This window comes from Kogia breviceps, chromosome 20 (genome assembly GCF_026419965.1).
Source record: "Kogia breviceps isolate mKogBre1 chromosome 20, mKogBre1 haplotype 1, whole genome shotgun sequence".
Lineage (NCBI taxonomy): Eukaryota > Metazoa > Chordata > Mammalia > Artiodactyla > Physeteridae > Kogia > Kogia breviceps.
The window spans coordinates 954,885-982,759 of NC_081329.1; the positions used below are offsets into that span (position 1 = coordinate 954,885).

The 27,875-nt window shown below is 41.8% G+C and overlaps 1 protein-coding gene across 13 annotated transcripts in view; it reads right to left on the minus strand.

The window, feature by feature from the left end:
- Positions 1 to 27,875, minus strand: part of TENM3 (teneurin transmembrane protein 3) — a 1,278,657-nt gene that overhangs the window by 670,945 nt on the left and 579,837 nt on the right. The gene's annotated exons all lie outside the window — the stretch shown is intronic.

The window sequence follows — 27,875 nt, forward strand, 5'->3', positions numbered from 1 at the left end:
GTTCGTGCCCCGGTCCGGGAGGATCCCACGTGCCGCGGAGCGGCTGGGCCCGTGAGCTGTGGCCGCTGAGCCTGTGCTCCGCAACGGGAGAGGCCACAGCGGTGAGAGGCTCGTGTATCGCAAAAAAAAACCAAAACAAAAAAACTGTATTATTTTAATTTGTAAACATTTTTTCACATCTACGGACCTGCAATAACCCTGAATGAAAACAGACTTAGCTTGTAGGAATGAACTTATTGTGTAAATCTGCATAAAATAAGCATTTCTTTTAATTAGTACATTTTCCTTTGTAGTCTCTGAATTCAATCATGGGAACGCTGAGCCTGTAGCCCATGAGCCCTGGGCAGCCCATGGACTTGAGGAAGTTGAGGATGTGTTCGAGGGATCAGCTGAGACGTTTTGTGACTATATTTATGCTGGGGTAGCATCTCTGCTCGGGATTTCTTTGTGAAACAAAAGTTAAAGAAAAAGAAATGTGTTATATTTCTTCTTTGCACCAAATACACTTTGGGAGAATTCCAAATATTCACTTACTATGTTAGAATAATCTTAGAAATAAGAAATTGAGGCCCACAGAGGTTATACGACTTGTTCAAAACTACTCAGTGAATAACTGCAACGTTGGTACATTCCAAGGCCTTCTGCGACCCAGTGTAGGATTCTTTATATTTAGTCAATGTGTTTTCAATTCCCCAGAGCCATAATCTGTGATTCAGAGACCCATTTTTATCTCTGAGAGTACTCAACCCCAAAACAGAACAAAAGGAGAAGGAGATTTTTGCAACTAAAACCTAATTCTACTGCAGTTTACTGCCGCATCTTACCTTTAATCTACTGTTCAACCTTTCTTACTCAAAAGCAAATTCCAGCACAACTGATGCCAGAAATAGAGCAAAGAGAAACGAAGAGAAAACACCTTCCTGTAAAAAGCCCATAAAATGAACTTGAAAGAAAACTCATGAATATATTTCAAATCTCTCTCCCCTTTTCTTCCTCAGCCATAGCTCGCTTCCCCGTTTCTCATGCGATATTCAAGGGTCTGTGCTCCACGGCAGGTAGACAGATGCGTTGAGAAGCAGACACGTGTAAGGTAAAAAGTTTTGTTAAAAAAAATATTAACAGACTTTTAGAATTCGCAAATGGTAATCCTGTGCAGTGGTGTCTTCACTAGCTTCCTACAGGATCGGGGCTATAACGACAGTGTTCGTTTCTGCCGCATCTGGGAGATGCCCATCTGCGGTGTCACAATTTGTACGAGACTCCAGAGCGGGCCGCTCTGAAAGGCCGGAGCCAGTCAGGCCAGTAGCTGGGAGGCAAAAGACAATTCTTGCTCTAAGTCCCACTGTAATGGTTTAATATTTACATCTGAAGGTTTCCCGAAAAATAAACAAAGCCCTCCAACTGCCCTAACATTGATGCCAATGCGTTTCAAAGGAAGAGCAACTCCTGCTACTCTAGTTATGCTATTAAACGTTACAAGCTGTGATTGAGATTAGACACTTCAACTTAGAGCCGGCCCTTAGAGTCAGAGGGAAAAGTCTGCTGAGAAGGACAGAGGTTAGAAAGAGTTGGTGGTTTTCAAGATTCGAGTTTCTTTTTACATTTAGGGGATAGAAGCCAGAAAAGCATTATAAGAGAAATGGTTTTTAATATTGAGTAGAAAAATGCAATATATATGTACAAAATAGACGCTTCGTTTGAGTCAGTAGTTACATGTTTCGTGAGCCCCAATAATATATGTTTTTCATTATTTTAGTAAAATTAAAGAATGGGCATTCAGCTTTCTTTGAATTTCCATCTCGCTCACGCTAGTTTAGGCATGCCAGATCACTTTGGTATCATAAATTCCTCCATGAGTGTTGCACGGATACTGAAAGACACTGTAATATTTTTCTTTTAAGTGTGAATTGGAGAAAAAAATATGAATAGATAGCTACATTTTTTATGTTAGCCATTATTAGAATTTACTAATGAGAAATCTGACATGCTATTTCTTATTGCTTTAATATGTTTTATACTATAAAATGGTTTTCTACGTTCTAGGCGTTAATTGCATAATGTGAAAAACAATTCTTTGCAACTTCCTGTGATTTATGGGCCTGTCAGTGGTGACTAGGTGTGGGAACTTTGGCTTTTGTGGACGCGCGGGGGGAAAGGCTGTGTGAAAAGTCGAGGAAGCCCAATTAGAGACACAGGCACTGAGAACAATTTTAAAAAATCGACCCTGCTGAGAGGCAGGCAGTTTTTCTGGATGACAAATGTCTGCAGTTCTCAGTTTTACAAAAAAAAAAAAAAAAAAAAGAGTGCTCACCCCTGGCCTGTCCCCTTTCTGTCATGTAGGTAACCTAAGCTGTGGAATAAAGGAGACCATCTGGAAGGAATGCTGTGGTTTCCCGGAGACAACATTATCCTCTGCCCCTTCCTCTTCCTCTCTCTTTATGGATGGCGAACAGTGTTCAGGTGACAGATTTTGGAAAATTGTCCTAGGAGATAAATCCTCAGGCAGTTCCAGTGTGCTGCGACTTTGGAGGTTTCTGTGCATCTTGTCAAACGGTTAAGGAAGCTGATAGGCTTTTTGTGAACTCTGGAGCATCAAGAAGGCTTTTACCTTCCACTCAGTTTTTTGTTTTATAATTTATTTATTTTTGGCTGTGTTGGGTCTTCATTGCGGTGCGCGGGCTTCTCATTGCGGTGGCTTCTCTCGTTGCGGAGCGCGGGCTCTAGGCGCGCCGGCTTCAGTAGTTGTGGCTCGCGGGCTCTACAGCGCAGGCTCAGTAGTTGTGGCGCACGGGCTTAGCTTCTCTGCGGCACGTGGGATCCTCCCGGACCAGGGCTCGAACCCGTGTCCCCTGCACTGGCAGGCGGATTCTTAACCACGGCGCCACCAGGGAAGCCCCTTCCACTCAGTTTTAATTGAGCAATTGATGGAATTTTGCTATCCTGTGAGGTCAGTTAGACATACATGCCTTGTGACTTATACGTGAATGGTTTTTCATCGTATATTGACATGAATCTTATGAGTACACTACACTTTTCAGCTATCATGGTCAACTGAAGAAAGTCCGCACCAGTTTTCCTTGTAAGGGAGAAATTAAGTGCATTCTTCACATTTTCCATGATACTATATACTTACACTTTTAGCATGCTATCCCTTCACTAGAATTGACGGCTGATATGGCATCCTGTTCCTTGTTTCAGGTGAAAGAACAAGGTTTAATACTGAGAAATAGAGAAAATTTGCAGCTTACGTTATCCTAAAAGAGGTACAATATTTCAGCCAGCTAATGGGTGTGGAAAAACCATTCTGAGAAAGAAATCGACAAGTGAATGCTACTGATTTTAAAAGGCATCTTCTTGACAAGAACCAAATGAACACTATCTCTAACAGTCTAATCCGATGGCAAAACAGATTTGTTTGCGTGATTATTAAAACAATTGCCACCTTCTGGTCTAAAGGGGTGTCAGCAGGCACGAATCGAGGGAAGTCTCTTGCTTGGGGTCCAGTCAAGCCCTCGAAGCTACCGTGAAATCAGAGCGGACGGGACCTTTCACTTCATATGAGAATCCATTCTCTAAAGGCAGTGAAGAGGAGGCAGCTTCCTTTTCTCCCCCAAGCAAGCAGCTAGAAACAAGTCTGCAGGAGGCCATATTTTTTCTCATTCGTTTCTTAGTGTGTGCATGTCCATGTTACCAAGTATTCTGGCAATTAATTTATTCTTTACATGTAGTTCCATCAGAAAAGAAAAGAAATGGCAGAACTTCTCCAAACGTTTTATGACTTAAGAAAATATTACAGTTCTGCATCTAAATTGTATATGAAGGACTGAATTAAAAGGTTCCATTTCTTTCACTGCACACAAACTTCCCAGTTGCTTTTGCACTTTCTTTAAGGGAGCACACATTCATTTTGGGCTGACCCCAGAAAGAGCCAGACACATGTAATTTGTGGCAAACCTCAGTTATGAAGACTTTCTACTCTTCTCAACAAACTTAGGTTGGTAAACTTACAAGAAAGAAATGCCACATATATTCAATTATCGAATATCCTGCACTGTGTATTAAAAGTATTTTGAAAGTAATAATTCTACCACATGGTACCTTGGATTTAAGAACTCACTGACCTTAAATGAATTCAAAGTAGATAAACAGCCATGAATTATGTGACTTTATATGTAAATTTTGTCTTTTGAATCTCATGAAATTGTCCTTTGTGTAAAATCTGTTAACGATGCCTTTAATTTTAAAAAGTCTGTATATTTATCACTTCTTGAGCTTCTACAGTTGATAAAACAAATTTAAGAGTTAAAAAAAATCAAAGATTAGGTGGTCAATAACACATTTCTTCTCCATCAGATTATTTTTTGTGTACAGAATTCCTGTTTGATTTTTCGATTATTCAAACTGTCAGAATGATAGATATAAGAGAGTCACCAACTAACCAGGGAAAGCTCTGCCTAGTAATGTTCAGTATAAAGATTCAGAATGACGCTTCATGATGGATTAACTTTTCGCCTGTTCTGCCTCATTGGGGCTCTCCCAATTTGACCCAATCCAAACCTATTACTTAATATATATGTAAAAGTAAAATTGCAAAAATGTTCACTAGTACAGTAGAAGCTAAATGAGCAGTTTCAGATAATTTAATTAAGTTGTAGGTCTTCGAATATAATTCCGTAAGTATGTGAACTTTTAACGTGTGTTAACTCAATTTCCTTATGCTTTCATTTACCATTTCTTGGGGACATTACAGTGATTAGCCAAAGTCCTTCCAGCTCCTAATGTTCTCCATAAATTTTGATTTAAATTGACTGTCACTTTCTCATTATAATCAAGTAGGTATTTGACATCTCAAAAAAGAGAGCTGGTCTAGTATGGTACGTTGCGAAAAAGTAGAACTTTTTTTTTTTCCTCTGTCACACAAAATCCACATAAAATACACCTTAAAAAAGGCCGTTAAGGTTACACAGAACGAAGTGGGTTGAGGACTGAATATTCATAGGCATGTTTATGCTGTAGAATTTCTTGAGAAAATGGGCTTCTGCGTGCCCTTGGTATTGAAAACAGGCATGATGTCACGTTCCCTTCTAATTGTTGTATATTTAGTGGCTGTTAATGTGTAGCTTTTGAGTTTGTCAGCATTTGGGAACACTCAGTAGTAAGACAGGAAAGTAACTGCTGTTATACTTCAAAGAGGCCAAAGATAAGACTTAGCCAAATGGGTTAAACCCAGATGAGTCTCCCATACTTTCTCAACTCTGATAACTCAAGGGGTAAGTTGTAAAATTGTGCTTTGAAAATTTTCGGTGAATATATTTGTTGTTGAACACAGCCCTAAGAACAAGTGAAATTATCTTCCCGGGAATATATATTTACCCCAAATCCTCTTTAGTTCCCATAACATGGCACGGTCATAAAGGTTTTGTTATTGCCAATTACTGTCCTTGAAGTTATCTAGACAGTCCAAAAATAGAGGCCTCAGTTCAGTGTCTGGAGTGACCTAAAAAACCCAGGAGTGGTATCAGGTATGTTTCCAGGTTTAGAGTGCTGGAATTCCTGCACTGGATAGACCAAGAATCCACAGGCAGCCAGAGCTACTTAAAAGTATCAGGAAGGCTGCAAGATAATTGCGTGGCAAAAGAAAAGGGACGTCAGTCCCTCTGGCTAACGGTTTCACGTAAACCACTGCTTTTACAATCTGTTTGGCAACAGTCACTTGAGGCAGCGTCTTTAAAGCACTGTTTGTCCACAAAATGTAACACTCCCCTGTAGAACCTTCCTGGCACCTATTCAAGATGAATATAAGGATAAATACAGTGATAGTAAAATTAACTAATGTATATTGCAAGCTTACTATATGCTAAGCAATTTGTAAATATGTTTTTCATCTATTTGTATGACTCTAGAATTAGCAACTATTAGGATCCCCGTTTTATAAATAGGACCCCGAGGCACAGTGAGATTAATTAATCTTTGCCAAGGGTGGCAAAGCAAGGCTGCCCAATTTTGGAGTCAATGTTCTCAGCCATTGCACTAAACTGGCCTCGTTATAGCCCTGTCTCACCTACTGGATGGCATTACAGTGAGACTCCCATGCATACTGATGGATATTGAATGCTACATCTTAAGATATATGTTTTCTTGTAATATAAGTAGTGCACGACTGTAAAAAATTTAGATGATACAGGTAATCCAAAAGAAGAAAATAAAACTTGTGACTAATTTATATATAGTAGTGCGTATATGTTAATCCCAAACTCCCAATTTATCTCCCCTGCCCAGACGCCCCTGCCCCGCGATCCCCTCTGGTAACCATAAGTTTGTTTTCTGTGTCTGTGAGTCTGTTTCTGCTTTGTAAATAAATTCATTTGCATCATTTTTTAAGATTCCACGTATAAGTGATATCATATGATATTTGTCTTTCTCTGTCTTACTTCACTTAATATAAAATAGGTAAACAACAAAAACCTACCGTATAGCACAGGGAACTATACTCAGTATCTTGGGATAACCTATACTGGAAAAGAATCTGAAAAAGAATAGATATATGTATATACATGTACGTATAACTGAATCATTTTGCTGTACACTTGAAACTAACGCAACATGGTAAGCTAACTGTATGTCAATAAAAAAAGAATAACAGTAAAAAAAAGTTGTTACTAATTTCACTACATAGTGATGGCAACTTTTAGGATTTTACTTTACGTTCTTCAAGTTGTTTTTTTATACCTGTTTGAAGAATAAGAATTCAGTTCTACTGAGCCTGTTCTTTTATGATCGAATATTTGATCGAACAGTTTATCATGAGCAACTTCCAGCGTCTTGAAATACATTTCTATAACATCTCTTTGAATGGCTGCGTACTTGACTACTCTGATTTTGAGGGAAATCATGGTACAGCTTTTCACAGCACCGAGTCTCAATCTGAATTTCACAGCTGGACTCAGGTGGAACTATTGCCACAGCTTTATTTCTAGAGGGTCTTACAATGGGGGCTATGCAGAGGTGAGAGATGATCAGGATTATGTATAACGTCAAGAACGAGGGCAGCTCGTGCACACATTTGGAGACTCGCTCTTCAAGCTGTCTTTTTTTTCTTCTTCAGTATCTCTGCGTGGTCAAGACAAGTGAATATTTTATATACAAGAGTTTTGTAAATGGGTACCCCCAAGTAAAGGGGTAAAATAACTGGCTCACCATGAGGTTAGTGTGAAGCCTTGGAAGCAAGGGAAAAAGGATTCTTGACCTTTAGCGGCGAGCCCTGGGCACCCAAGTTTCTTTTGCTTTCCTTGCTGATTTGCCTGAGGGTACGGGGTGAAGTGTCATCTTTACCGAGCCCTCCCGGGTCAGATGCAGTCAGATTGACTGATAGCTTTCAGAGAACTAGACAAAATTCTCGTACCTGGGCCGCCCATGCTGGCCAGAGAAATGACTGATGAAGAGTCACTCTGAGCTGGGACTAGACGACCCTTTCAACATCTCATTGAAAACGGCATCGAGGTAACGTGGGTTTTGAATTATGTACTAAACTCAGCTTCCAAATACAGCTTGGGTTGTCTCTGAAACATCAACGTCCGCAAATCACGGCTCCTGCTCTCTTATTTGTTAGTCTGGGTGTCACTTCCTATTACATTTTGCCCTGGACTCAGGTGTGCTGGCACCCAACGTTGAACCGTCAATATTAAACCTCCCTCCACCTCCTTGGTCTTCTTCTTCGTCTTGAGCCATGAAAGCTGCCAACATCACCAGTCTTCCTACAAGTGCATGAACTCTGCCTGCAATTTTGAGGAAAGCACCAACTGGCCCTCATTTGCCAGTGGGGAACACTTAGCTCCGCCATCCTTTCTCCAGGATCAAAGCCTCAGTTACGCGCTCACGAATAGTCACTAATGGAAGTCGTAATGCTCAGTGCGGTCTTGAGATTCATCAGGATCAGCGTTCAAAATACTCCCTGGGGACTTAGCTGCTGGTGCCAAGAGTCGGTCTTGGCGTCTGAATCTCTTTTTAAACTCTACCCTCCTCCAGCGCTCCCTTCCCATTCCTCCCCAACCCCCTTTCTTCCATTCATTTCTAGAACCAAAAATATCAACCAAGTCCTGTTAAAGCTGCCTCCTCAGTACCTACAGAGTCTAGTTCCCTCTCTCCATTTCCACTGCTACTCACCACCTAGCTTAGGACACACTCATCTATTACCTGGATTTCTGCAATAGCAGAGCCACTGGTCTCCTCACCTTGACACAGTGTCTCCCTAGATCAGTGATCTGCAGTAATCCAAGTGACCTTTCTAAAAAATGCAGTCATGTTAAGAAGTTTACGTGACCTAGGAGCAAGCTCTCCATACGTCCCGGTTTTCTGGAACAGTACAGTCTGTGCGTGTTGTCATGATTAACAATGCCTCTTTCACTCTCAAGAGCGTTCTGCTTTAGAGGAAAAAATGATGCGGTCATACTGCCTTCTCTCAACTGGCCTCTGTTGACCTCTGTAGCTGGATTTTTCCTGCCCTTGCAGTTCCTGAGCTGTGCCATGTTCCCTCCACCCAGGACCTTTGTTTATGCTTGCCCTCTTTCCGGAATAGTTTTTCAAATCCTCTTTCCCTTCTATGTAATTTCTATTCCTGCTTCAGATCCCACTAGAAAACAAGTTCTATGAAGGCAGGAACTTCTGTCTGTTTAGATCACGACTGTATTCCAAGCGCTCAGAATCGTGTCTGACACATAATAGGCACTGAATAAATATTGGCTGAATAGGTGAATCTTTTTTTCTTTTTTCTTAACCATTAAAAAAATAAAGAAGTATAGTTGATGTACCATATTATATAAGTTACAGGTATACAATATAGTGATTCACAATTTTAAACGTTATACTCCATTTGTAGTTATTATAAGACACTGACTATACTCCCGGTATTGTACAAGATATCCTTATAGCTTATTTTATACATAATAGTTTGAGTTAGTGAATCTTGACGCAAGCCTTACTTCCTCAGGGAAGACATCCCTGCCTTTTTCCCCCACTCTTCCCCAGGATTTGTTTAGAAAACCATGAATCTCTTTCGGAGCATTTTGGATCATACAATCATTGGTTCACTAGACTTTGTTGTCAATAAGAGCAAGAACCCTTCCCTTCTGCTTATTTTTTTGAGTCTGCATCACACACCGTGCTGATCTGCAAATAGGCTTGGAATAGGCATATGATGCCAGTAACATCATAGTAGGCATTTTAGCAATTCTAACGAAAAATTATGTATGGTCTATTCTCTAGAAGCTTATACTTTATCAGAGGGAAAGAAAAGGCAAAATGTACAAGCAGGTGGCAGTACAAGATGACAGATTGACTCAGAATGTGAGAACAAAGAAGCCTAGAAATTACATAGATCCACCCTAACTCATCACAGTGGCATTAAGTGATTGTTACGCAGTGATCGTGACGGTCCCGTGAGGTGTCTGGATAACAGGCACTGATAGAGGTTCAGAAGTGAAAAATACTGCTGTGTCCTTGAGTGTCAAGGAAAGATTATGACAGAAGTAAACTTGAACTGAGTTTTGAAGAATTCATTCTCTGACAAATATTTGTTAACTATCTATTATATACTAACAAGAATAAGACCCAATCCTTGCCCATGGAGATTAAGGGTTGGCAAGCTACCGCCCTCAGGCCAAAGCTGGCCATGTGGTTTTAAAAAGAAAACTTTGTGGGAACACAGTCGCCCCCATTTATTTACATCTTGTTTATAGCTTTTTCTTTGCTTTACTACAATGGCAGAACTGAGTAGTTCCAACAGAGATCATATGGCAAATATTTACTATTTGGCCCTTTACAGAAAAGGTTTGCTAATTGCTGAGTGAAACTCTCAGCCTTGAGGGGAGCATACAGGCATACAACACCAAAACTGCACGACATACGGGATTAGAACAGACACTCTGGAACCTTCATGGAGGAGGTGAGAAAGAGGAAGGGCTTCGTTAGTCCGGAAAGGGAGCCCAGAAGAAAGGACATGTGAGTGATGTCTTGAAGGATCAGATGATCAGTAGGAAATTGATTATCAAGAAATAGAAGAAAGAAAAAGAGGATACACTAAGAACTAAGGTGAGAATGAACAACTCTTCTTTGGGGGGAAATACATAGTACTTCCAGGTGGGACCAATGATTCCCACTGGGAAGCACAGGGTGAAAACGTCATTGAATGAGGCTAAGGGAATGATACATAGAGTCTCGAGCATTAGCTGAAACATTCAAAATTCACCACGGAGGCAACGGGCAGACTTGGAAGTTTGTGGTCCAGGACAAAGATAATGAAAAAGGGAATAGATCTGTAGACTCTGAGTCTGATGACTTAAAATGGAAAAGAATTCTGGGGGACCACTAAAGCAGTCTACTGAAGAGGGTAGAAAAAAATGGAGCTCTGAGAGCAAATTTAGCCCACAGAGCAGCCTTTCCTTGTCTACATGGTACCTGAACATTTCAAAAAATTAGTTGTCCGCATTTATGAAAGGCTATTTTGGGTAAGAATCTAGATTTCTATGTTTTTTTTTTTTTTTATCAATCAGAGTATCTGGCAACACTGGGCCTGCATTTTTGCTTGCCAGCAATGGACTGGGGCTGAGCTGTGTGGTGTGGTCGAGGCCAGTGCAGGCTGAATCTAATCGTGCAACATCACCCCTGTGGGCGTTGAGATTTGTGGTCTATGTTGCCATCATCTGGACATAAAGTTTGAAAAAATCTTTAATTGGGGTGGAGCTAATATATTCACTTTTCTTTTCCTGCCCTGAACTCATATCTACTGACTGTTCTTTCTGAAGCTTTCTGAAGATCCACCTGTTTCATTTTTGAACGCTGGGGATTTTATGTGTGTTCGTGTGTCGTGTGTGTGTGTGTGTGTCTTAGACTCTTAACTAGAGTATGATAGATCTCCTACGTGAACATCTGCCTTGGGGTTAGGACCTCTGAGGTAATTCCAGTGTGGCATATCTTTCTCTTTTCTCCCTCACTAATTTCTTAGAGCCCACATCTTACCTGCAAACCAAACATTCTGACCCCCAGCCCCAGTTCCTAATATTGTAGTTTCCATCTATTCCTTCTTGCTTAAAGAACCGCAACAGCTTTTGTTGGTGCTTTTCAGTAGGGTTTTATTTTTAATTCTTCCTCAAACAAAAACTGTTCCTCCCAAGAAGTTTCTTGAAGAGGGTAGCTTGTGTTACAGTCCCGAGAGGGTTCTTCAAAATCCTTCATACGGCATTTTTCTAGTGTTGCCTGGCTGTTAAATATAGGCTACAATGCATTTCAATATAACTCCTGATGGATATGTGATTCCAGGGGAGGGAAATGCTCTAAATGGCAGTTAATTGGCTTGCGCTCCTGCTGAGTTGGGGTGCTTCCCCGTTACCCCTCCCTGTTACTCTGAACACCCCGTTGATGCACTGCTCCATATGTAGGGAGCAGACCCCATCCTGGATTCTGCTGAGCAAGCGTTAGAGACACACGCCCGTGTCCAAAGCCTGGTTTTGATCTGGTTACATGTGTATTATGTTTTGAGAAAAATGATTTGCTCCTTGAAAAACAGGTTAGTCCAGAAACCTGTGTCAAAAGCAGGCTATAACAGCTGGGACCCTGCCAGAAGACTTAATAACTCATTTTTTTAGAATTTTATAAGAAGTGCATAGGAGAGCAGGTCTGCGCTATCGCATACCAAAAATGTAAGGCAAGGTCTGATCCTAGTTGGAAAAGGCCAGCCACAAGCCTAATTCCATGACCTTAACTTTCCCCTGCCTTGTCTGCAAAGGGAAGGGGTTAAAATAGATGATCCGAAGGTGATTCTGTGCTTAGCTCTGTAAGTTAAGAGACGGATGGTGGAGCAGTTCCTGCCCATCGGGAATCTAGGTTTTCATGATGCTTGAGCCAAGTTGCATGGACCAAGACGCTGCTGAAAGCCCCTATTCCTCCCTGGGGAAAGGACTGAGATGGGGCAAGACTGAGTGCTTCTACAGAAAGCCTGTGTGATGAAGGGGAAAATGCGGGCTTTGACTTCAGACAGACTAATGTCCCAATTCGAGTTCTTCAACCTCATGTTATTTACTCAATTGCTCTGCCTTTAGGTTTCCTCTTTTACTAAAGAGGCCAATACTTATTGTGTTTGTCTGCTTGCGCTGCCCAAACAAAATGCCACAGACTGGGAGGGCTTAAACAACTGAAGTCTACTTTCTCATGGTTCTGGAGGCTGCAAGTGCAAGGTCAAGGTGCCGTCAGGGCTGGTTTCTGGTGAGGCCTTCCTATCTGGCTTGGAGATGGCCCACCTTCTCAATATGTCCTTCATGTGGCCTTTCCTCTGTGCATGTGTGGAGAGAGAAACATCTCTGGTACCTCTTCATCTTCCAATAAGGTCACCAGTATTATGGGATGAGGGCCCCACCCTTATGAGCTCATTTAAACTTAATTTCCTACCTTAAGGTCCTGTTTCCAAATACAGTCGCATTGGGGGTTATGGCTTCAACATATGAAGTTTGGAGAACACAATTCAGTCCGTAACATCTCCCTTAAACAGCTGTGGTGAAGAGGAGGGAGTGTGAAATGAGGTGACACAGGGAAACACCTGACAGAAAGTTCCTGGCCCGCTTCAGAGCTCCATCTGGAACCACATGTGCAACCCAAAGAATGGATTCCCTTCAGAAAGAGTCCTCGCCTCACTATCCAGTCCCTTAAGAGAACGGCTAAGTAGCAATTTTGAGAAATTTTAAGTTTACTTTGCAGAAGACTTGATTGTGCCTACAGTAGGGTGTATATTTCTTTAAATATTGTTTTGAATCACTTATTTCTTTATTATCGGTTAGGTGAAATTTAGTTGGTTTACAGACTTCCTGCAGTTTTCTAAGTCAAGCAAAATTGATTGGGTGCGGGTGAAATGGACCAGGACCCTATGGTCCCTGCCTCCTCTGCCGCCACGTCCTTTGCCCACCTTTCATCTGTAGAAAACCTTTAGCCAAAGCCTAAGTTTAATCAGAGAAGTGAGAAAATTCAGAAGTAGAGGAAAACCGTCAAAAAGGACAAAATAAGAATAGTTTAGTCATAAAGCAAAGTCAAGGGCTTTTAGTTCTTCTTCAAGGGCTACAGAGCTAATATTCTGAGCCGTATCCTGTGAGCCGTCTTGTAGATACTGAAATCCCCACCAGGTAGAACAAGTCAACTACGTGACGACCAGGCTGTAGCCGTGACCGAAGCTGCCACAGTTCCGAGAACCGGCCTCAAGGGAATGGGGACGAATCAACCCTGGAACAGAAGATTAACTGCACTTAAAACGATCAAAATGACGCTGGTCAGAGCACTGCACGGCCACTTTCAAGATGGCTGTCGGAGCCGCCCGGGCTGTTGCTGCAGGCACCCCCCCCCCCCGCCTGTACGTCCCTGAAACTCCCCCGTAAGAGCGTGTGCCCGCTGATTGTCACTGGGGAGCTGGCCTCTGGCCACGAGTCCACCCCCAGCCCCCCGCTGCGGGCCTCCAAACTAAAGCAGCCTTTCCCTTCCATCAGCCTTGCCTCGTGAGGACTGGCTTTCGAGTGTCCAGCGGCTGCATCCCACCTTTGGAAAGAGGAGGATGCTGCCCGGTGCACACCCCTTCCGGACGGGCTTCACCTGCTGGTACAGCTAGTGCTCTGCAAGCCGGTGCCAACCGGCTGGAAGGGGCAGCTGGGTCATCGGCTCACCCGAGGCCCGCTGCTTGATGTGACGAGCAAAGTCTGTGCTACGGCTTTCCAGGAGAAATAACAGAATTAATGGAAAGTATATACACACACACACACATATGTATACAAATACATATATACTGCAATATATTTATATTGCATATCAGCATACATCTACAGCTACATCTACATCTATACTTATACCTATATCTATATCTATATAAAGAGAAATAGAAAGACTGAAAGAGACAGACAGAGAGAGATCCTAGATGGACTTGATAGTTGAAAAGTACCCCAAAGGAATATCTTCATAGAAAGAAGACAAGACAAGACAACTGGGTGGCCAGAAATGTCTTCAAGCTGTGTATGGCTAATCAGACATTGATAGCATTATCTATCATTTTTGCTGAAATCAGCTCCTAATGAATAAGAAAAAAATGTCTACGATTTGACACTGCCTCAAACGTTAATGTTCTTTTGGCTTCTAAATAATTTTTTAAAGGTTTGAATGTGATTTTTAGGCTTCTGTAGCTATCAAACCACATTTACAAAGCCCTGAAATACAAGAATTGTCCAAAGAAGATAAATCGTTAAGAAGAATCATCAGGGGTATTCTCTATTTAAGTCCCGAATAACGGGAACGGAGAGAGAGGAGATGTACGCACACTTTTGACTCTGCAATCTACACACATGATTAGGCAGGATCCAGGCGGTAGCTGAGTGGGTATTAGACCAAATACAATTGTTCACATTTGGAGATGCCTTGAGCCTTTCCTGAGACAACGCAGAACCACCAATGTTCAGAGTAGATTTATTACTGCCTATCAATATGTCAGGCACTGGATCACATGAGAACATATTTCGAAGGTAAAACAGCCCTATATGTTAATACATCAAGATTATTTGAATAGAATGCTCTTCCTGAATTTATATTTCTACAGTTTGTTTTGTTTTGTTTTTTTCTCTCAGGAGAAAGAACCAACGCTTTGCCCAGTTGAAATGTCAGTAGCAGACTTTGAAAGTGGGTCCTGAGGGTTCTGGGTTCACCATCAAGGGGAAGTTAGAGCACCAGCTGGAATGAAAGGGAAAGGTCTGAGGTTCAAGTCCTTGGAAGAAGCAGAGAGCAAACCATTTCAACAGAAGCAAGGGTTGCAGGGATTGTCTCAAAGGAACCCAGAGCAGTTTCAGGAGGTGCTGAATAGAACTAGTGGGAAGGTGCCCTCAAGTCATAGAACAGGAGCTTATTGGGAGCTTATATTCCGAGTCTGTGTTCACAGTTGATCTTTCAGAGAGTACCTTCCCCAATTATTGGAATTAAGAGAAATACGTACCATCTCTCAGAAAGTAATTGATTGAATGCCAACCGTACTTTATTAATCTGGATTCTTCTCCATCTCTGGATCTTAGATTTCTGTATCACGGACTCATCTTTCACTGCTGGAAAGTAGTTCGTGTTTATGCATAAAGCATTTAGAGTCAAGGGGCGAATGGATATGAGCGTCGACTAATAGCAGCGTATTTTCCCTGCCCACAGGTGTAGTGTGCCCTCTGCGATGTGTTCATGCAGAATGCTTTTCGGTCCACGATGTATTGGGTCATGTCATGCCTCTGTATCTCCACACAATCTAAAGCTTCCACGTGGAAACATTCCTAGCTTCCTTCTTGCCTTCACAAACTCTTCTTTAACACTCACCTCAAGTATAACCTCTGGGAATGCTTCTCTGACGTCCCAGTTTGAAGTCAATGATCTTAACTCTCATGCTGTATTATTATAATGCCTTGCGTTATAATGGTCTGTTTAACTGGCTGTCTTTACCATAAAGAAGGGGCAGAAACTCCTTCTTTATCTGTAGTCCTAGTGTCTGGTATGTAGGGAGTTAGGAGCCTTTCAAGATTTCTGAGCAGAAGCGGGGATGTCATGACCTGATTCTCTGATCTCTTAGGTGTCCGTGTCCGTGTGTGTGTGTGTCCGTGTGTGTGTGTGTGTGTGTGTGTGTTGTGTGCATGAATGCATGTGTGTATTTTCCTGAGAGTGGTCCAGCGTTTGGAAATAGGAAGAAATAATTAACATTTGCCTGGTGTATAACACACCTGGCAAAACTGAATATAAAGTTTGCACACTAGACTAAATCTGGTAAAAGGACAAATAAACAAATATGCGGTGTGTGTTCAAGCTGAGAGCCCACAAAGGAGGCATCAGTGAGATAAGATGGAAGAGGGATGGGAGGAATTCTTGGAGATTTGGTTCCAAATCACGGGAAGGCCCGTGAGTCTCCTTCAGTTATAATGAGCAAGGAAAAGGCCTGAGAAAGAGTGTACTGCAAATGGTTGAATTCATTTTATGATGTTATGATACAAAGCAATGTAGTATAATATCAAAATCCTGTACAATGGAATGCTGATATTTTAGTGTCCTAATGTAACTGGAATATTCAGCTTCCAATGAAACAAATGATAGTTCTGCTGCCTCATTTATTATTCTCTTTTTTTCAGAGTTACCCCTGCAAATTCTTTAAATCCATTTTCTTTTTACTTTGCCGCCTATTACTGGGTCTACAACTGACATGGAACTAGGTACTTTGCTTTATTACCTTTAACCCTCCTCATGAAGCGTTTTGTTTCTTCCTCTTGCAGTGAATTAGGTTTAGACGATTTTCCAATTCTGTATTTTATTTCACTTTGCGATGTCTTTTTTCTCTCATAGTCTTCTACTTTTTAAATCCATTTTCCATGCGGATTTAATCTTGTATAAAATCTAACGCCTATTAGTTTGTACTGATTTACAACATTTATCTCAGTATACTAGAAAATGTTCATTTTTAACATTTGTACTCATAGATAATGCATATCATGAAGTTTTAATGTAAATCACTAATACATTTTTTCATCTTTAACTACCAAAGTTCTTCATGTTTACAGACCGTTACTCAAATGTTTGGTAGGGTTCTTTAAAATGCATCACCGGCGACGTGTTTTTCTTTACAACATCTTTGTGCATGTGTGTGGGTAGCAAAGACCCTAGTACCAGAATATTTTAGGGAACTTTAGAATAAAAAGAAAAGTAAGGTTCATACTCCTATTCAGAAGTTAATTAAGTATTCTTTTGAGAATATAACATTTGAAGAAGCTCTTTTCATCAAGTAGGGAAATATATTACTTTTCTGGGTTTCTTTCTTTTTTTTTTTTTACATTTATCAATTACATTTAGACAGTTTAATTGCTACAATGAGAAATTTCCTTAATTCCCGTTCTAGGGGCCAAAAGATGTTTATTGCTTGGTATAAGCGATCTAGGTTTAAAAAAATCGTGAATGGTAATGAAATTCCACATAGAAGTAGCATTTGTTTTTTAATTTTTAAAGTTCAAGATTCTCTATTCTCATTATTCTCAAGAATGAGAAGCTTTTTGCCAAGTCCCACTGCTGTTATCAACCCTTTACAAATTTGGTAGCCTCTAGGTGACAACGAGTCTGGATGTCTTTGCCCAGCTGACTCTCCAGCAGCAAGTCCTTTAGAAATGTGTTTCTGTTCTACCGGCAGAGAGTTTGGTGGAAAGAACGGAGGCTCGGGTTGGACACGGCTCCATTCACTTCCCCGCTCTGCTACCCACTGACTACACAGCTACGGGGACTCTCTGAACCTCCGCATGCGTGGAAAACGGGAACGACGTCACTGCCAATCTCAGGGAATCGTCTCGGGAGTGATATACCCGGCATGGAGCATCGTGGACAAGGTGTCCCGGAAACCGCCAGCTCCCTTCCTGGCAGACAGTGCAAGTCCGCTAATGCAATGTACATAACGACGCCTAAAACCACGGTAACCTAACTGAACAGGTTAAAAAAAAAAAAAAATGACCCTCAAAAGCAGTCCTAGATAGAGAAATCAGACTGTCAGTTAACGGAAGCACAAACTTTTAAAACATAATTAAAACATGTTTGAAAGTAAGTAGATTAAAATCATCCTGTACTGCAGAGACCAGGCCTGGTTAGTCCCTGAGCACAGAGAAGGAATCTCACTGCACCTGAAGGGCCTTGGAGAAATCACCAAGACGCCAGCAACGGCGTCGGCTCCATCTCAGGGGGCAGAACTGAGTTTCTCCAGGTAACTCAGAAGCCTTAAAAGCCCACGAGGGTTTTCCTCTCTCCTTTGCAACTGCTGGGATTTAACACAGACGGGAAGATTCTTTTTTAATTATTGCTTTGGGTCGTATCTTCCAGAGCTTTGGTCAGGCACATTATAAGTTGATGATGTTGCTACAGTGGCTTTTATTTTGGCCTCATGCTCATAGTAAATCCATGCAATAATATCTTTGTAGGCTTCACGGAGAAATACTGAACACTGAGCAGGGGGTGCGGGGGGACTGTTTACGGCCCTGGGCCATGAATAAGCTGCCGAAGTCTGAGGCACCCCAGCATCCCCAGGTCCTTTCATGAACACGCCGTTCACCTAAGATGGGTCCCTGCAACAGATATCATATCTGGCTCCTGCAGCTGTATTTCAGCATCACTCAGCAGCGAACAGATAAGGTGATATCTCTGAAAGCTCCTAGACGGAAGGCTGCCAGACTCTCAACGCTGAAATCTTACTCTCCTTTCAGGTCTGAAGGGCTGCAGATGTGAAGGGAGGACGGAAGACAGAGGAAGAAAGACAGAAAGGACACTTGCATGGATTGAAGATAAGGAAGTTCCCAGGGCAGAGATACCCACGGTAGGTCCCAGCAGAGCCTAGATCCGTGAAAGGGGATGCCAAAGTGCCACTGGAAAAGGTGGCCGGCCCTGCGAAGGTGTCCTCTGTATTCAAGCTTGTACTTTTAGTATAATCCCTATTTTCGCGTGTGCAAAAAAAATCAACAAAATTTAAAAGAGCCCAAGTCAGGGAGTCAGGACTTTCTCAGTCTCTATTTTTAAATTTATTTCCTAATGGATTCGGCTAAAGACACAAACTTTGGCTGTGATGGAGCCCAGACCAGAATCCAAATCTCTTTATTATTATTGTTGTTGTTACTGCTATTAAGTTTGTTATTGCTATAGCTGCTGTTTATGCACTGCTTATTGTCTTCTTTGCAATACGTTTAGTACTTCGCATACATAAGAACATTTGAGTTGACCTGAATAGGTATTTCTCCGAAGAAGATATACAAATGGCCAACAAGCACGTGGACAGATGCTCACCATCACTCGTTATTACGGAAACGCAAATAAAAACCACAGTGAGGTATCATCTGACACTCACTGTAATGGGGGAAAGATGTATTGGCTGGGATCTGGAGGAACGGAACACTTGTACGTCACCGGTCGGAGTATAAAATGGTACACACGCCCCTGTGGGAAACAGTTCAGCTGGTCCCAACAGGTGAAACGTAGAACTACTCTACGTTACTCTACTCAGCAATTCCACTCCTAAATATATACCCCCCAGCCCCGCACACCGAAAACAGGTACTCAAACACACGCTTCTACACAAATGTTCACAGCAGCACTATTCACGATAGTTAAGAGGTAGAGACAAGCTGAATGTTCATTAACAGGTGATGGTTAATGGTACTGTACATACATTCAATGGAATATTATTTAGCCATAAAAGGGGTGAACGACTGACACATGCTGCAATGTGGATGGATGGACTTCAAACAAAAACATTATGCTAAGTGCAAGAAGGCAGACACAAGGGTCACACAATGCATGACCGCATTTATATGAAATATCGGGAATAGCTAAATGCACAGCAAGAGAACACAGATTAGTGGCTGTACCAGGAGCCGGGCAGGGAGGAACGGCCGAGTGTCGGCCCACCGGGGGCCGAGTCTCTTCGTGGCCATGAAAATGTTCTGGAACGAGGTAGGAGCCATGGTTGTACGACGTCGTGAACGTCCTAAATGACACTGAACTGTTCACTTTACAACGGTACTGTTCATTCAATACGAACTTCAGCTCATCTGAAAACCACGTGAAATCTTTGAACCCTTATGATAAATCTGTGATGTGGGCATGATTTCCCCCATTCTTCAGATGACTCAAGTCTTCTTTCCACCGAGACACGTATTATTTTCAGCAGAAGAAAGCCGGCGTTACCTCCAGGGTGGGACGTAATAAACGATGGGAAATCTAGGGATGTACTTCTGAGCAAGGCACACGATGGGCCGTGCACGCGGGTCAGGCTTAGCTGCCGCGTCCCCTCCACCGCCGGCACGTCGGGCGGCATCGCAGGCCTCACCGAGAGAGCCAGAGGCCACCTTCCCGTCTGTCTGTGATGAATCCGCCAGTACGGAGAATGCTCTGCTAACAGAGCAGGCAAAGAGGGCTCAGATATGTCTGCTTCACCCTCCTCTGAGCTATAGAATCTTCCACCCGTATTTCGTTTCAGACGGGGGTTGGACGTGTGAGATGCAGGGAAAAAACCCAGGGAAGGAAGGTGGAGGGGACCTTCTGAACAAAGGGCTGTGAGAGGTCCAACTCCAGCCTGCCTTCCCCACCTCCCCTCAGCTGCCAACACGTATCTCAAAACAGACACGCCACCAAGGTTCTGTTCCTATTTTTCCGCTGTGACTGTTGAAGCAATAATATGCAGAGAGAGCCCTCAGTGAGTAGGTTTCTTCCTAGACAGCTATGGCTCGAACCAAATCCACAACGCACCATTTACTTTCCAAAGTCCTGCTCTAGCTCCACTTCCGTGCCCCATGGCCCACTCCTCTCGCCTCATGTCTGCTCAGCCAGGGGAATAGCTTCTCTTTCCTAGTCCCCCCTCCCTCCCTGCTCCGCAAGCAACTGTAGCCCGACTCCTCACTAGGGTTTCTAAGCACTGTTTCCACGATGTCTTCTCTCTCTGCAAAAAGTCTGAGTGGGTCCCCGATGAAATCAAATTTTTTAGTCTAGATTTCCAAGTAGTCCTCTGCTTTTTAGACTTATATCCTGTGACTTCTCTATGTGAGGCCAAATTGGATCTTTTCTACTTAAAACAAAAAATTAATACTATTAGCCAGTAGTTAAGATTGACAGAAGGTTTATTACATGTTTATGGGAGGCTCAACGCTAAGCGCTCTACATACATCATCTCACTTCCATTTGACAATGCCCACCCAGCCAGCTATTGTACAAGCGAGCAGACTACAGTTAGAGAGAGACAATCAGTTATATAACTAGTGAAACTCAGAACTGGGATTTGAACCCAGGTCTGTCTGGTGCCCAAATCCACGGTTTTAGGCACTGGTCATGATTTTACCTTTTACCTTCCTGTTTTCGTATCTCGGGTTCCTGCATTCTATTCCTAACACCAACTCCACTCTCTTCTGCTGCTTTTCTCCAACTAACATGCATGACCCTCAGGGCTGGAATCTTCTCCTTATTTGAGTTCACATAGGTGAGCAAATGTTTTCTGTCTGTTGCTGGCATGTATCTTTTCATAGCTCTAATCATCACACCACTGGTTCAATGACAGTGCTAAGGAGGGCAGGTACCATGTCCAACACTCATATCTCTGACTTTGTCTAGCGCAATGCCTTGTTCACAATAGGTGTTCAATAACTATTTATTTGTTCAATAATTCTCATAGATTACCTGCCAGGGAAATATTTTTTTTTTTATAGAGTTGTTTGTTAAAAGTTCGTCATAAAATTGGATTTCACCTCTTCAATCTTTGACAAAAATGTAATTTTTTGAAATTTTGGGAGCATCAAATAAATAGAGTGAGCATTAGTAAAATATTTCTAATTTTAACATGACTAAAGTGCTTAAAATATTGTGTGAAAACTTATTTTTATCCAAGTGCTTACTTGAACCAACATTGAGACTAAAGGGAAAAGAAATTACTCTTTGTAAATCTGTTACTTTAAACCTCGTATTCTCCTGAGTTTCATGATAGGTCCATATAGAGAAATTAATTTATAGAAGTAGTCAGCATATCCGCTAAAAAATGCAAGCCTAAACTACTATGCACTTTTCCCTTTGTGTGACTTCTGCATATTTCAATATTTCGTTCATCACCTTTAAGGTGTTCAAATTCACCAGCTGTAAGAACAATTATCAGATTATAGTACAGCACTAAAAATAAACTGGTGTTATTGAAAATAAATGAATCAGCACTTTCTTAGCTGAATTGTTTTCTCATGTGACTCATACTACTTAACTAACGTTTTCTTTGTGATTGTTCATTTATCATATCAAACGTTTCTTTGGACATCTGCTTCTTTAAGTACAAATGCACAGGCTTGATGAAAATGTTCAGTAGGAAAAGAAAATAACTCTCGGGTCTGGATTTATAAAAGCAAGACATTAATGGGGCCAGTGACCATGGCTTTAGCTAAAGATCCTTCTTCATTTTTTAGGCTATAAAGAATGCTATAGAATTTTCAATGTCGATGCAGTCTGTTTACCAATAAAATTCCATATACGTGGAACTCATGGTACTAAACTTCAAAAAGCCCTTCTGCTTAGTTTGGACCAGAGGATATTCTTGATAGATCTCATCTCAAAATCACTTGGACTCCCAAGTGTCTATGCAAAACCATTAATCTCAAAATGTGTCTAAATACCAACTTTGAGACAGGCTACAATTTACCGTTCTCTGTGACAGACAAATAGCTAGGGGAGTGCTGTCATTTAACCCCAATGCTTTCTTTGGTAGTCATGGAAAGAAAGGATTTTTTATACTGCCCTGTCATAAAAAGACTACAAAATCCATCAACACTGTATAACTTTACATATAAAAGTAATGTATGCATAGATATTTCAGTCATCGTGTGAAAAATAAACAAGACAGCCTTTAAATCAACGTCATTCCCAAGGAATCAGCATGGCCATGTATTGACTCATTTTACAGCTACAATAGAAAATAGATGTAAATTTGACTGCTCTCTTTTGACATGGATGCTTTTGGCCATATCTTTACGGCCAGAAAACCTGTATATACAAACACCAAATTTGGAAGGAGTCTCATTTACAAAAGCTGGGCTTGTCCTCTTTATAGGTGCTCAGATAGGCTTCTGTTGGACGAAGTGCCTGATTATACGATATGTATTTTGTAAAATGCAAGTTAGCCCCAAAGTCTGGCATATCTTTGGACACGCAACCAAATGCACGCCGAGAGTCTCAGTGAAGTGGATTGAAACGGCAACCCCATACGCGTGTACCCGGGAATATGTATACTTTTTAGAGATTGGCTAAAAAATTAAAAGCTTCAACAATGCAAATTAAAAGAAAACTTATTTTTTATTGTGGTGAGAACACTCGCCACGAGATCTACCTCCTTAACAGGTTGTAAAATGCAGTGTACAATACAGTATTGTGTAGTGTTCAGTCTAGTGTACCATACGGTATTGTTGGCTGTAGGTACAATCAAGTATGTAATTTTTACATTTATTTTTTACTTTAAAAGCACCTATGAATGTAAGAGGAAAGACAGTTTCCGCTGATTTGGCATAACCGTATGCCAATTACTAAATAAACACAAACACGGATATGCAGAGGAGCGTTTCATGAAGTCTTTGGACAAGGTGATAATCACATGACGAGTCTCTTCAGGTACGGCAATAGGCCTCTTCGTAGCGTACCGAGGGTAATCAACTGATGTGTGAAAGTCACACAGGGTCTAAAGTGACAGCCCAGGGGAAAAAACCCCGACAGCTCCGTCTCTTAAATGACTTTGCCCGTTGTTTGTCTTCTATTGTAATTCCAGATGACTGAGGGCAGCCGTGCACCAAGGCGGAAGCGCGAGCAGCTCAGTGCCGTGCGTGCTCCGTGCCCGACAAGCCATCCGCGCTCCGAAGTCGTGCCCGTGCGCCGAAGGGACTGACTTTCACCCGCCGGTCACCGCTTTTCGCTGCGAGCCCACTTCGCCATCAGTAGTGATTTGAAAGCTGTACAAGAAGTAGAGGTGACCGAGATAAGCCAAAGGACAACAGTCAGCTCCAATGCCACTTGCAACTGCTTACCTGCTCTTTCCCTGAAAGAGTTCCGGCTCGCAGCTCAGAGCCGTCCGAATGTAGGCGTTTTGTAGAGAATGACTAAGCTTTGAATCCCGCACGTGAAACCACATGCGGTGAGGTCCACCTCCTAAACAGAATTTGAACTCTATCCTGAACTTTCAGAGATGCGTGACATATTGAGATAGGGAAACGTGGACCCTTAACATGTATTTTAATGCCATAAATTGCAGGTGCCACCATCGGACTTACTGCGTATATGTGTCTAGGCGACAGATGCTTCTTAATTTCTAGGTATAGGTGACCTCTAATACTGCACAGCCATTTTTTTGAGATTTTAATTCCATAGCAAGTGAGCAACAGAAACATGCACTTGACTGACATCAGCGATCTTAGGTGTATGGCATCTTAAAATTCATCTTCAGTTCTTGTGTGTGTGTAGCAAGTTGAACGTTTAAAACTTGGGATTTGCTATAGAAAATGTTATTTAGGTGATGGTTCTAGGTAACCCATAGTCTACTCCTAAGAAAATACCATCGTACTCTACTGGGAATATTTTCCTCAAAATGAATGAGTGCATTTGTGTGTAGTAACTTATACTTTTAGTTGAACTTCCCTTCCACTAGGGTACCAAAACCTTTGTTCCTATTTTATGTAAAATTAACTGGATATCTGTTTTAGAAATGTTACTGAAGTGAAAAAGCAACCTCAGCAAAAAGAATCTGTGATTCTTCATATGCATTTGGTAAAACTGGTTAAGAAGTTTGACATTGATTTTCTTTAGGTGATAGCGTTCCTCTCAAATACTGTAAATTCAAAATTGGTAAGGGCAAAGCAAAGCTTAAAGAAATCAATATAATCAAAAAGTGTAATCAAGTTGATTGTTCTTGAAAACCAAGGGGATCATAAGTTGAAGTCATACCGGTTAAAAGCGTGTCTGTAGCATGAAAATTGCATTGAGTCGCTTATAAAATGGACCAAGTCTCCCATTTTCATCCTTTTGTTCATCCTATCTCTTCACAACTCTTTTCGCCTAATCCTGCCCCAGACACTCAGCGTCTGATTCTGGATACTATTTCTGATGTCTTTTCACTTAGCTGACTCTAGCTTCCAAGAAAAAAGCAAGGAAGAGCTTATGGTTTCTTCCTCAAATTTTTAGTTTTTGCTCCTTCCAAGATAAGAAAAAATGATTTCAAATTTCTATCATCTGCTTTTATCATACTCCAGAGCATCTGAACAATCATTCTGCTTCTTCAGAGATTAAGATGTTGTCCTTCATAAATTGAAAGGAAAATGTTAATAGTCAAAGATTAGGAGCTTTAAGTAGTTTCTTAGAGAAGGAAAAGAACAACTGAAAATCAGACTGATTTATTTCTCAGAGGTTTAGATATAATTGAAGAGTTGAATCACAGATATATAAAGATATTAGAAGTAGGATATATTTATCATTTTTCCTATAGACCTCTATAAAAAAGGTACAAGAGCACATTTGCTAGTGACCAATTTATTTAATGTTCAAAGTAAAGTGACCTTTTTTCCCCTATATCTGGGGCCAGTTTTACTCTATTCCTGGCAAGCCTCTCAAAACCAAACCTGAATTTTATTAAATGTATTTAGTAAGTTGCTAAATTGGGTAAAATAAAGTAGGGTCAATATAAGACCTCAAATCTTATTAGCTCTTTGACCTGTTTCTAACTAAGTTTTGCATTTCAAAAAATGCAGTCTGTATTTCACTAAGTACAGCAAATAGCTCTAGAGTAGAAATACACCATAGCTCTTGCTTTTCACGTGCAATTAATTGGTAGCCACACAACTATCTACAACCCTAGAACTCACCCTACTTGGAGATACAATCACATGTATTCCAGTGGAGCTGTGTTCTTCCTTAAAAACCAAACCAAACCAAAAGCAAACAAAAAAGCCCCCATCTTATCATATGATTGAAAAGAGCCACGGAGGTAACTTTTGAGATATTACTCTCCCACTAAATTAAGAATTGCAAAGCCTGAAGTCCTTATAACCTGTCCTCTGACTTTATTATGCATGCAGTCCATCCTGCGCTTTAGTTAAGATGGCTCTTTTAAATATTTCACATGGTCAGTGACATACATGTCTTTAAAAACGGATTTAAAAAAAAAAAAAACGATTAATCTGCACTATCCCGTAAAGCTTGAGGCCTTTGTCTGGGATACAAAGGTGCTAAGTTTCTCAGCAGAAATCCTCCAAGAGGATTTCCAGCTTGTCTTGGAATCCTTTGAGGTGAAGAGTCCTTCTCACGATGTTGCCCTTTATGCCCAACTGTTGGATTACCTGACGATGCTAGTCGCTGTGCGGGCAGGGGGAGGGCCACGTGATCGACCAGAGGTCAAACGAGAGATGTGGGTCCAGGTAGACAGAATCCATTGTCTTTCTTTCTGCAGCCACGTGATCGACCAGAGGTCAAACGAGAGACGTGGGTCCAGGTAGACAGAATCCATTGTCTTTCTTTCTGCAGCTCCTCTCAGTATCTCCCTCCACCCCCTCCACCCACCCCCAGATAAATTTCTCGATTTTAACCTTAAAATATTTGATTCCTACGGTGTCCATTCACAGCCTTGGAGGTTCATGCTTTATTCTCCTTTGGGATCCATTCCCCTCCAAACACGTACCAGCCGATGTATTGTGTAAAGAGAATTCCCAGCAGTGGATTTTAAAATGAAAGAGAAAAGCGTTGAGCATCTGAGCGTTCTCAGGTGCTGGTGTCAGTACCGGATGCCTCCTGTTGACAAGGACAGGCTATGGGGGGCACCCGAGATCTCTCTATTCTGAGCAGCCTTCAGAAATCAGCCGTATCTGATTGTTCTTTCCGATCAAACAAAGTAGGAAGACAAAGGAAGCCGAGCGTATTCTTTCACAGTCTGCACTTTGTTGTTAAAAGAGGGAGGAAGCCCACTAGGACCCCTCACTCAGTTTTAGATTTTACCAAACTTTTGTAAGAATTCCTGTGCTTCTTCCAAGGCCTGCCTCCCCTGCCCTCGCCTCTCCCTCAATTCACTGATTGTGATGGAAACAGTTTCTTTGCTCCTCTAAGACCTGCGCGACGCTGCTAAAAATTAACGGCGAATAATACCGTGGCAGGGCGCAGACGAACGAAGCGAAAGGGCAGCTGCTGTTTTCAGAGGATGTGGCGTGCAGCCACCTGTATTTAGCTCAGGAGAGGATCACGTCCCTCTCTTGAAAAGAATACCTGGAGACTTCCCAGTATCCCTCTCGGAGCTCATGCCGTGGGGTCTTTTTCAAGGTTGCTCATACGGCGCAAAATGCAAAACACTTTAGTTTGCAATCAGAGGTGGGCACGTGACGAGGATGCCAGCCTAAGCCCGTCTGTTTTACCAGGAACAACCTCCGTTGCTGATAAATGACCTTCTGAAGACAGACGTGGCAAAGTGCCTGCCATTGGAAGCAGCACGGAAAATACGTGTAGTTGGCATGCTTCCTGAAATATATTTCTTGCTGGACACAGGAAGTGATTTTCCATCAGACTGGGACGTGACATAACGTAACGTGTCAAAGACACTGTTAAAAAACAAACAAGTTGGAATTGAGCTGCACTCCGTGAGTCTTAGATCTCTCAGTCAGTTTCACACATTAAGACCGTTGAACATGGCAGAGCTTATACATTTTCCTGTTTGGAGAGGTTTTTGGAGAATTTCACAAAACTCAGTGGGATCTTGGTGGGGAGACTGACATTTACCACCGAGTTCTGTAATGACAGCTAAACACCAGAACGCCGCTCCTAATTTCCTCGAGTGGAATTCAATATCACAACAAGGCAATTGCAGAACACTGTTCTTTTATGAGACCAATTTTTGTGCTATGATTTTTAACTCTTTTAGTTACCAGCGACTTCAAATTGCTTCACAAAGCCTGCATTCTCATCCCGTGCATGAATTTTTTTAATATAATTATTCTGTTTTTCTCCCTTCAATACTTTCTGCTGTCATTAATCATACATATCACACACACACATTTCAGCCTTTCAACTTACAGCATACGGCTTTATAGCTCCTGCCCGCGCACCCCTAGAACTATGTCCTTATGATCACCAGAGTGGCAAAGAGCTTATCGCTTTTCAGTTCTACGGGACATCCCAGTGGCACGCCATTTCCTACTCAGCCAAGACAAGCGAGCAAATGATCGGGCCATTAGCGCTGTTGGCTATGAAAGGGATAGAGCAAGGATCACGTTCGTTACCTGCCAGCCCCACGAGGAAGGCCCTCCTGCCTCTGCTGAGCGCTGAGCCTCCAC